The sequence below is a fragment of the Triticum dicoccoides genome, chromosome 7A (genome assembly GCF_002162155.2).
Source record: "Triticum dicoccoides isolate Atlit2015 ecotype Zavitan chromosome 7A, WEW_v2.0, whole genome shotgun sequence".
Classification (NCBI taxonomy): Eukaryota; Viridiplantae; Streptophyta; class Magnoliopsida; order Poales; family Poaceae; genus Triticum; species Triticum dicoccoides.
The window spans coordinates 591204476-591214191 of NC_041392.1; the positions used below are offsets into that span (position 1 = coordinate 591204476).

At 44.1% G+C, this 9716-nt stretch overlaps 1 long non-coding RNA gene across 13 annotated transcripts; it reads left to right on the plus strand.

Moving 5' to 3' along the window:
• The first annotated feature begins 797 nt into the window (after nucleotides 1–797).
• On the plus strand, nucleotides 798–7588 carry LOC119329251. Of its 13 annotated transcripts, XR_005159370.1 has the most exons (8): nucleotides 798–1075; nucleotides 1594–1865; nucleotides 1993–2159; nucleotides 2561–2654; nucleotides 2830–3039; nucleotides 3476–3675; nucleotides 5436–5596; nucleotides 6792–7220. It is a non-coding gene; the product is annotated as an uncharacterized LOC119329251 (long non-coding RNA). The 13 variants fall into 13 exon arrangements; XR_005159372.1 differs by adding an exon at nucleotides 7407–7588 and having other exon boundaries at nucleotides 1993–3039; nucleotides 6792–6938; XR_005159371.1 differs by having other exon boundaries at nucleotides 1993–3039; nucleotides 6792–6938; nucleotides 7153–7391.
• The last annotated feature ends 2128 nt before the right edge of the window (nucleotides 7589–9716 follow it).

The window sequence follows — 9716 nt, forward strand, 5'->3', positions numbered from 1 at the left end:
AACAGAAAACACAATTCACCATGGACATGGTAACAACAACGTTATGAAATTCTGGTACCAAAGAAAGTTCAGAAGAACATACACATCCTTGCATCTTGCCTCCACCATAATACCTCTTCATAGTCGCCCGCTTCGTCCTCTTCATCTTCATCCTCCCACTGCACCTGGCAGGCAAAATCAAACAACAGAAAGTAAAATCTCTACTCCTAATGGAGCAGTTGGTAGTCTCCGCCGGTCAATTTTCGTCCCACCTTCGCTGGTTTATTTTCATCCTGAAATTTCGTAGGTTAACCAGGGACAACTCTCATCTCCCAGGTTTTTTTCCGTCCCAACTCCCACCCCAACCCACGTACGCACCCAAAAAACCGGCCCTCATCCACCTCTCGACCCACACGAAATAGGGTTTCTGTCCGCCACCGCCGCTCGCATCGTCGCCTTCTCCTCAGCTCTTGAGCTCCCACCCCTCTCGCTCGCCAGTCGCCTATGCCCCGAGCCCCCACTAGCCCGACCTTGGAGAAGGCTGCGGTCGCCGGATCCAGCCATGGCCGTCACCAACGCCCTCCTCTCCATCGCCGCAGGCCCATGTTGGATTCAGCCGGCGTGCCGGCCGAGCGCGCAACCCTAACCTCAATTAGGAGCCCGAGGGAGGGGGAGCGGGACTGGAGCTCGATTCAGCCGCCGTGCCTTGGATTCAGCCGCCGTGCTATACCCGGGGGAGGGGGGAGCGGGACTGGAGCTTGATTTGGACAGGGGGCGGTTTGTGGCTCCCGTGCGCGTTGAAGATCCGGCGGCGGCCGCGTCCTGCATCAACGGCGCGACGAGGAATCATAGGACAGATGGGAGAGATGAGGAGATGGGAGGAGGAAGGAAGGAACGGGGAGGGACTCACCGACGCGGTGGCGCTCGCCGGAGGCTGGCTGGCGGCGGGGTCAGACGAAAACGGCGGCACGCGTGTGGCACCCTCCCCGGCGGCACGAGCAGGAAGGAGGAGGTGCACAGGAGGCGTAGGTGCTACGGTGAGATGGGCTTCAGATGTGCAGCCGGCCCTAGCGCTGCAACTTCTGCATCAGAGAAGGTTTGTGATGCAAATGCCTACTCCTTTACTCTTTTTTTATTAGTTTCAACTGATCGTATTGGTTGGATTAGCACATATTATCTGTGATTCCAATGCCTTCTCCTTTCCTCTGCTATAGAATTTCCTCTCTTGTCGATAAACTTTAGTTTCCAGTAAAAACCCCGTGCGTTTGCTTTTTTCCTGGGTGAAAGCACTGGAGGTTTTGTTCATGCATGAACCTTTATTTATTTTTCCTCTTATATTTTTTCTATCTTGGATGTCTCAAGTAAATACAATTTGAAGCTTCAGTGCATGATAGGAATGTAGTTATGATATACTCCCTCCAACCCAAAATAAGTTATTTTGGGACGGATGGAGTGTATCTTAACTGAATATTGTATCTCATCAACTGAAAAATGTAGCAATCAGTCACACATCGAATATTCAATTTACATCTTTCTGGTACAAAGACATCAATTATCTTCTATTTGCATCCATGTGCGTAGACAGTCTCATGAAGATGGCCATGTTACTTTTAGGTGGAAGATAATCTGTTCAATCTTTTCAAAGGTACATTGGTGAAATGCAGCAACCAGATAAAAGAAATGCATTACTCCATCACCACACTGATGCTCCATCTCCCTCTGATGGCAAGTGCGACCCTGATGAAGCTGCTCCCCTACATCAAGGACTACCCCAACAGTGCGGCCTTGATGGCACAACTCCCATACACCAAGGACTAGCCCCATGGTGCGGCCACGACATCACTGCTCCCCTACACCGCCGACTACAACCTGAGATCTTAGAACAGGTGCAGAACTTACACAAATTCCATCTCCCTCATTTTTGATCAATTACATCTATATTCTTGCTTGCAAGGTCATGTGGATTGTTTTTATTATTATGGCCAGTCGTGAGATCGATTGTTTTGGATGCAGGTTTGCAGGTTCATTGGAACAAATGTTCAAAAGGAAGATGCACAGTAAGAATTACAGTAAGAAGTTCAACTACGAGCCCAGACATGAGGTATTTTAACCGCCAACAGAGGGTGTGTTGCGCTAAAAATTAGTAATCTTCGCTCCAAATTCTTAGGTCACTGGCCCAGGTTAGTGCCCATTGTCATTGTGCATCTCTGTTAACTATTTTAGAACTAGCACAAATCTGAGTAGGGCTGGAACAAAATGAACACCCAGGGTTCGAGTACCTCTACTATGATATAATTATCTTCCAAACAGGTGTCATTTCCTTATCAAGATGGTTCTCGTGATTTAGGAAAACTAACAACACCTCAATGGTCTTCGCACTAGATTAGCTGTAGGATCCATTTTCTGGAGCATTTTGATTTTGGTGGACTATTTAGATACTTCCATACATACACTTCACTGAAGGTTATTTTGACGGAACGTTAGCTTGGAAGCTTTTCCATACTTTTTGTAACTATCCTTCAGCAAAACTAGATGCAGTTTGTGTTGTGATGAAATTAAGATTGCTCACAATATTTTGCAGGATAAAATTAATTACAATGTAAGTTCTTTGGTGTGTGATCCATTACAATACAGGAAGTTTGTGGTTTATGCCATAAAATTTCAGTTAATATTTGGTACATGAAGTGATCTAAGTCTGCCACACTGTTTGCATTTGTAGCTTGCTTTGTTTAATAAATAGATTGATCTTATTTTCTATAAACTTTTTTATTTAACCTACTAACTTCAAATACATTATATTTGATCCTTCAAGGGGCAAAATAGTTCAGCTCTTTGTTTTACAAGTTTCAGGATTGAAGGGGGAGATGCTACAACAGTACAACTACAAGTTCCCTTGCTTCTTTGTAAGGGAACCAATCAACTAACTTAATGAGATTGATGCACGAGAGCTTCTAGATGTTCTTCTCGATCTTGAATATTCATTTTATCCAACTATGCAACATTTGCTTGTGTATAAGTTTGATAAGGCCAGGGGCAAGAACAAAGTGGTTGATTCATTGAGTAAGTTCATCCCTCAGTTAGTTTAACTTGGCTGCTTGTGTCCCATAAGGTTGTACAACCTTTTGCAGCATCTAATCTACTAACACATGGTTAGATTGAATTTGTGTAGTTTCTCATTCTATTCATGCTTTGTAGTCACCGTCTCAAATTTATTTAATTGCTTCAGTTAATTCCATTGGTTAATATGTACTCTTTACTTTATTTGGTTACAAATATAAACCTGCATTACTCATGCCCTTGATATATAATATCATTCGTTCAGGGTGGTTGAATCCACTATAGGGAGTTCTTTAAATTCGCATGTTGTGTTAGTGCATTGTAATTTGTTTGGTACATACGCTGCAATCAATTAGCAGCCACAAGCTTTCCTTTTTCTTTAGCACTATTTTTTTAACTGCAATTGATGCTTTCATTACAGTTAGTTTTATTTTTCCAGATGAAGTATGCGTTATGTACAGTCCTCCAGAATTCAGAAATTGATCTATAATTCTGTGAAGAGAAGGTTTTCAAACCCAAAGGAGCATTGGCAACCTTAGGGACTTGGGCGCCAACGTGTAGTCCCAGCAGAAGTTGCTCACCCGGAAGGTGGTCTTCTCCAAGGCCTCCCTAGCCTTTGAACAAGACCGCTCCATCAAGGTATCTACACGTTTCCAATTACCAAACATATCTTTTCTCTTGGGCCACAGGACAATATCTTCGTCTTAATTATTTGAATCCATTATTAAATCTTATTCTTTGGTCGAGTTGAATCTATGAGTCTCCCATGGAGCAATGTCGTCTTTGTTAGGCTGCAATTATATGCCTGGGGGTGGTCAAACTGAAAAGTTCAGGGGAGATTCAGATTACATGTGGTAGTGCTGAACATTGTTGTGGCGTTCATCGAATGTTGTAGTGCGTATAAGGTTGTAGCCTCGGGTTAAACTAAAAATATATCTGCAATTTGCTTTTACAGTGTCTAAGAGTTAATGATGTCTAGAATTGCTGCAAATTAATTAATTATTATGGTACCATGTAGTGGTACACTGATTATCTGCCGTTAAGTAATTAATTGAACATTATTTTTGTGTTCATCGATTGTGGCAGTGCATAGGCTGTTATATCTTCAGTTTAAACAAAAAACCATCTAAAATTTGGATTTACATTGTCTAACTGTGAATGGTGGCTAGCTTCGGTTGAAGCTGAAATACCAAAGATCACACTAGAGTGAAAAAACACCCCCGCGTCGCCCTCCTCTGGCGACTCGAGGGGCGACTCCACCCGCGCGCCGCCGGGACTTCCCCTCTCCCCGCTCGTCTCGCGTCCCGGTGCTGCAGGATCGAGCTCGTCCCGCGCCCGACGCGGCTAGACGGAGCTCGTCTCGCGCACGGTGCAGCAGGAGTGACCTTTGGATCGAGCGGTTGCGGCGATCCGGTGTCGTTCCTTTGGGGTGCGACGTGTCTCGGGTGAGGTGGTGTCGAGGTCTTGGATGCTAGGGCGGCGGCCCTGGTGGTGGTAGCGCGGTGCTTGTGGGCAGAGCCCGTGCCTTGGTGCTGCCCGGTCACCATGGCCGTGTGGGCGGCGTGGTGTCCGGGGTGTGGCGTTCGGTGGCGATGAGTGTTGGCCGAGGTGAAAACCTGTTCTATCTTCGAACGGACCGGCGGCGGCGAAGATCGTTCCCTTCTTGAAGGCGTCGTCGCGGCTCTCATTGCCTGTCATGCGGTTCCGGGGGAAACTCTGATCTTTGGATCGGGCGGTGGCGGCGATCCGGTGTCGTTCCCTTCCTGAAGGCGCCGCCTTGGAGCACATGGTTCGTCATATGTAGCTTCATCTCTGTGTGGGTAGTGCTAGGGGTGGTGTTGCTGCGCTCAGCACCTATGTATCCTGCCCTGGGTGTGTGCGTGTGTTGCGGTGGCGGGCGTGTGTTTGTACTGGGTGCTTGTTGATTGATGCTTTATATATAAAGCGGGCCGAAAGCCTTTTTCGGTAAGATCACACTAAAATCCTTTTTTTTAAAGCTCTCATGGCTGAGTTGAATTTCTTCTTGGTCGGTTTAGTAGACGGAAAGTTAGCCTCGTCTCCAAATTCTGAAATATGGAGTATAATTTTTGTTTACTAAAAAGATTAATTGACTTTTAACAGCTGGGGTGATGTGATCTGTTTTTCAACCATGTTAACGTATACTTTTGGAATGGAAAATGAATCTATATCTATTTGTTTAAACAGAGAGAGGACCTGTTTTTCAACCGCATTAATGTATACTTTCGAAACAAAAATGACATTATATCTATTTTTAAGCTTTTCCAAAATTGGAAGCTGGAAGATGTATACTTTTGGCTGCACGGTGATTTTTTTCTGCCTATCCGTCCATTCTACTGAACCTGATCATCTCTGATTAGTGTTGTTCCTACTTCTTTCAGGGTAAACCATTGAGTGGCAATGATACATGTGTGTCCATACGACATAGTGATTAGCAGCATGAGGTGCTGAGCACATCGCGTGTGTGTCTGTATGTGTGCGATGCGGTTCATGAGGAACAAACTGATTAAGCATGCTCCAAAGCTACGAGCGACTGAACTAGGTATCTTTTCTATTTTCATGGTGAAGCCTGGTTTTAACTGCTAAAGAATAGCAGGAGATGGAATCATTGAAATATAATCAATTCTTAAGTAAATGAACTGAGACTTGATGGTTGTGTGTTATTGGTACAATATGTATTTTGGGCCTGAATTGTGAAGCAAATCGAGAATTCCTGGTTACTTATTATTAGTATAGTATACCTTTTTTGGGCCTGAATTCTGAACCTTGCTGATTTTTTTGGTAGTGTGTTATCAGTGTAGTATGCATTTTTGGCCTGAATCCTTAACCTTATCTAGGTATTGATTTTCTGCAATCAGTGAAGCACTCATGGTCATGCGTATTTGTTAGTCTACATTACTTATAGATTTAGTTGTTTTGATATGTATCCATTCGTCGGTTAGTTAACTGAAATTTGTTGGCAGTGGTTCTTTATGTTCTTTAACTGTTATACAGAAGCAGCGGACTGAAACATTTAAAAACAATCAGCTCTTTATGAATTAACTAAAGACTTGATGGTTGCGTTATTATTATAGTATATACATTTTTGGGCTTGAATTACAAATCTGATTCAAATATCCTTGTTTTGTGTTATTATGATGGTAATGTTATCGAGCTTTGTTAATGTTTTTTTCCTTTCCTTCCTGAACTTCTGATACTCTCTGCACTGATGAAATGTTTTTGCATGTCAGTTAAGTACCAGGGCAACCACAGATGATGTTCCTTCCTTTCATTGAGTTGCCTTACTGTTATGTCGTCCAACTTTTTGTTAATATACACACTCGACAACTTACTGTTATAACGTCCAACTTTTTGTTAATATACACACTTGATTCTGGAACCCATGAACTCTTTGTCTCTCCGAGGACATGTTTCACATCTACTCCTGTTTGTAAAAAAACATTATAGTCTATTATGTGTTATATAGTCAAAAAATACATAATTGGTTCTCTTCTATGTGCTTTCCTTAATGAATACACTTGGTTCACAAAAGCCTTAGCATAATTTGTTGAACAAGTTTTGCCTAATTTTATTTCTTGCATCTCCTGTGGTAAGTTTTATTTCTTGGTACTTGTAAAATTGTTCAGATTACTTAGCTTCGTTCAACTGCTGTGTTGACTAAATCTACTGTGCCTATAAACATACGTGCTTGCCCGTGACCATGTCGGCTATGTTGTTATTCTTTCTTGAATTGGTAGGTTGAAACCAAGAGGGCATTGTAAACTTTGATGACACTTTGTGGGAAACCAATTACTTCATGGCCAGAGGTGATTTTGGAATGGAGATTTCAGTTGAGAAGATATCCCTTGCACAGAAAATGATGATCTACAAGTGCAACCTTGCTGGTGAGCCTGTTGTCACAGCGATTGTAGGCAACATCCATTCCAATTGTCCATTGGTTTAACTGCAGTTTTTTATGTACAATTTATAGGCCGGACTGATTTTTTTTACTTGCCCTGATGAAGCTGTAGACTATACACATAAGTTGCTGATTTTGCATGCTATACTTGTGTAAATGTTGTTCCACCTTCCCACTTTGTAATTTCATGGCCATTTCAGATGATCTAGACATTTAATGTATGGAATTTACATTGGCACTAAATAAGGAATATTGAAAGATAGTATGCCACAATATCTGTTATGAGGTAAAAAATAATAATTTTCTCACTTTAATATTTTAGTCATGACTTGTATTTTTATTTACTAACCTCTCTTCATAATTTTTTTTGAATTATATTTAGCTTTTCAGAAAGTTGTAAAGAATAGTTCTATTTTTTGTGGGTAGTCAATCAAATTATGGTTCTTGGTTGAAGCCCTCTTGATGACATCATGGAGAGATTAAGAACATCAGCAACATCTTGCGGTGTTCCTCCTCATCGTTGTTGTCACCACCGAATAATGACGACCAGCTCATTAGACTGCTACTAGAGCATTGGAGCCTTCTTGAGAAGGCAACACACCTGAGATTGGGAGAGAGTGCGCGAGAGAGGGGGAGAGAGCGAGGGAGCGAGGGAAGGGGGAATTGGGAGAGAGATCTTGCACACATTGGTAGGAAAAACATGTTCTGAAATATAAATGAGATTTGATGGTAAGTCATCATTGTGTTTGTTCCCTATCTGTCAAATACCATAACCTTAATGTCGGATGTGTTGTAGAATTATTTTTTTGATAAATATATTTTAAACCATTGATATTTTCGTATGATTGTAAATTTGTCCATCCACGTATCACCTCAAGGAACATTTTTAGTTGATGGATGGAAGAAAGAAAAAAAGAAGTTGCCAATGCAGCCCGTTGCAATGCACGGGCGTTCTACTAGTATATTCAAGATTTTACTTCATAACCAATGTCTCGAGCCTTTGTCTACATAACCAATGCCTCGAGCCTTTGTCATCCAACTGTATCACTTGGCAACGGTGACAGGGTTTGTCTCTAGAGTTACTGACTTGCAAGCTACAGTACATCCTTGGGGCATGCATGGAAACAGGGATGCTGGTTCGACTTGCAAGCTATAGTACATCCTTGATGAGAGGGCGGATCCGACCAAGGAAGGAGGGGAATGGCCTACCTGGGCAACGCCGGTGACGGATCCCGCAAGCGCCGGCCTCGCCATTGCCGATTGTGGTGGATTCCGGCAAGAACACGGGAGGCGCCTGAAACCCTAGCCGCAGGCAAGGATGCATGCCTTGAGGCACGTATCTGGACGAGGGGGAGGGAGGGGTGGAGCTTGGGGGCATGTTGCGCGCGGCCGGAGCTCGCTGGAACCGACCGGCGTGGGTGGCGGCGGCGGGGAAGAGATCGTGGGGGAGAGGAGGTCGACCAAGGGGTGGGGGTGGGGTTCGCGAGAGTTTTTTTAGGGATTCACAAGAGAGTTCGGTGGGGTGGGAGTGGATCGGGGTAGCAGTAGCGTGGGATGTATCACCTGCGTTATAGCTTTTCATCTAGTAATAGCGCAGGTTTTACTACATGCGCTACTTTTACGTCTTGCACACGGGAGATATTATTAATAGCGTGTAATTTTTGCCATATACTACCAGTAATATTTACTAGTAGCGAGGGGACAATACAACGCGCTACTAGTAATTAGCAGTAGCGTGGGTCAATATAGCGCGCTACTAGTAGGCGTTTATCTATAAGCTATTTCCTAGTAGTGTGAGTTAAATATCATTGATTCGATCGCACACCACACCATACTCATCTTGATATCTTGTTTAGTTGTAGGCATGGACATAGGGGAGTGTTGTTCTCTCAATGAACTCTTCCGCCCCCATTATGCATAAATTGATCAACTCTTTCACATTAGCCATTTTTGATGGTACTTTTGCTTCAAAGACAAGTTTTGGTCATGGGCTCAAGGATAATTTTTTGCGGTGCCATACCAATTGACTCGAACTATTGGGGAATGCAGTAATTTCAAAAAATTTCCTACGCACACGCAAGATCTATCTAGGTGATGTATAGCAACGAGGGGGGAGAGTGTTATCCACCTACCCTTGTAGACTGAAAGCGGAAGCATTATGACAACGCGGTTGATGTAATCGTACATCTTCACGATCCGACCAATCCTAGCACCAAAGGTACGACACCTCCACGATCTGCACCAGTTCAGCTCGATGACGTCCCATGATCTCTAGATCCAGCTGAGGTCGAGGGAGAGTTTCGTCAGCATGATGGCGTGATGATGGTGATGATGAAATTACCGACGCAGGGCTTTGCCTAAGCACTACAATGATATGACCAAGGTGGAAATCTGTGGAGGGGGGCACCGCACACGACTAAACAATAAACTTGTGAGTTCTAGGGTGCCCCTGCCCCCGTATATAAAGGATCATGGGGGAGGCCGGCCGGCCCTATAGGGGCGCACCCCAAGTAGGCACTAGTAGAAAAAACCCCATTCGTCCCGGTTGATAAGGGCCTTTTGTCCCGGTTTGTGAACCGGGACTAAAGGGTCGTTACTAATGCCCTAACCCTTTAGTCCCGGTTCTTACACGAACCGGGACAGATGGGCCTCCACGTGGCCGGTGCGCCGAGCCTAGGCAGGAGGGCCTTTGGTCCCGGTTGGTGGCACCAACCGGGACCAATAGGCATCCACACGTCAGCATTTCAGGGGCTGGGTTTTTTGT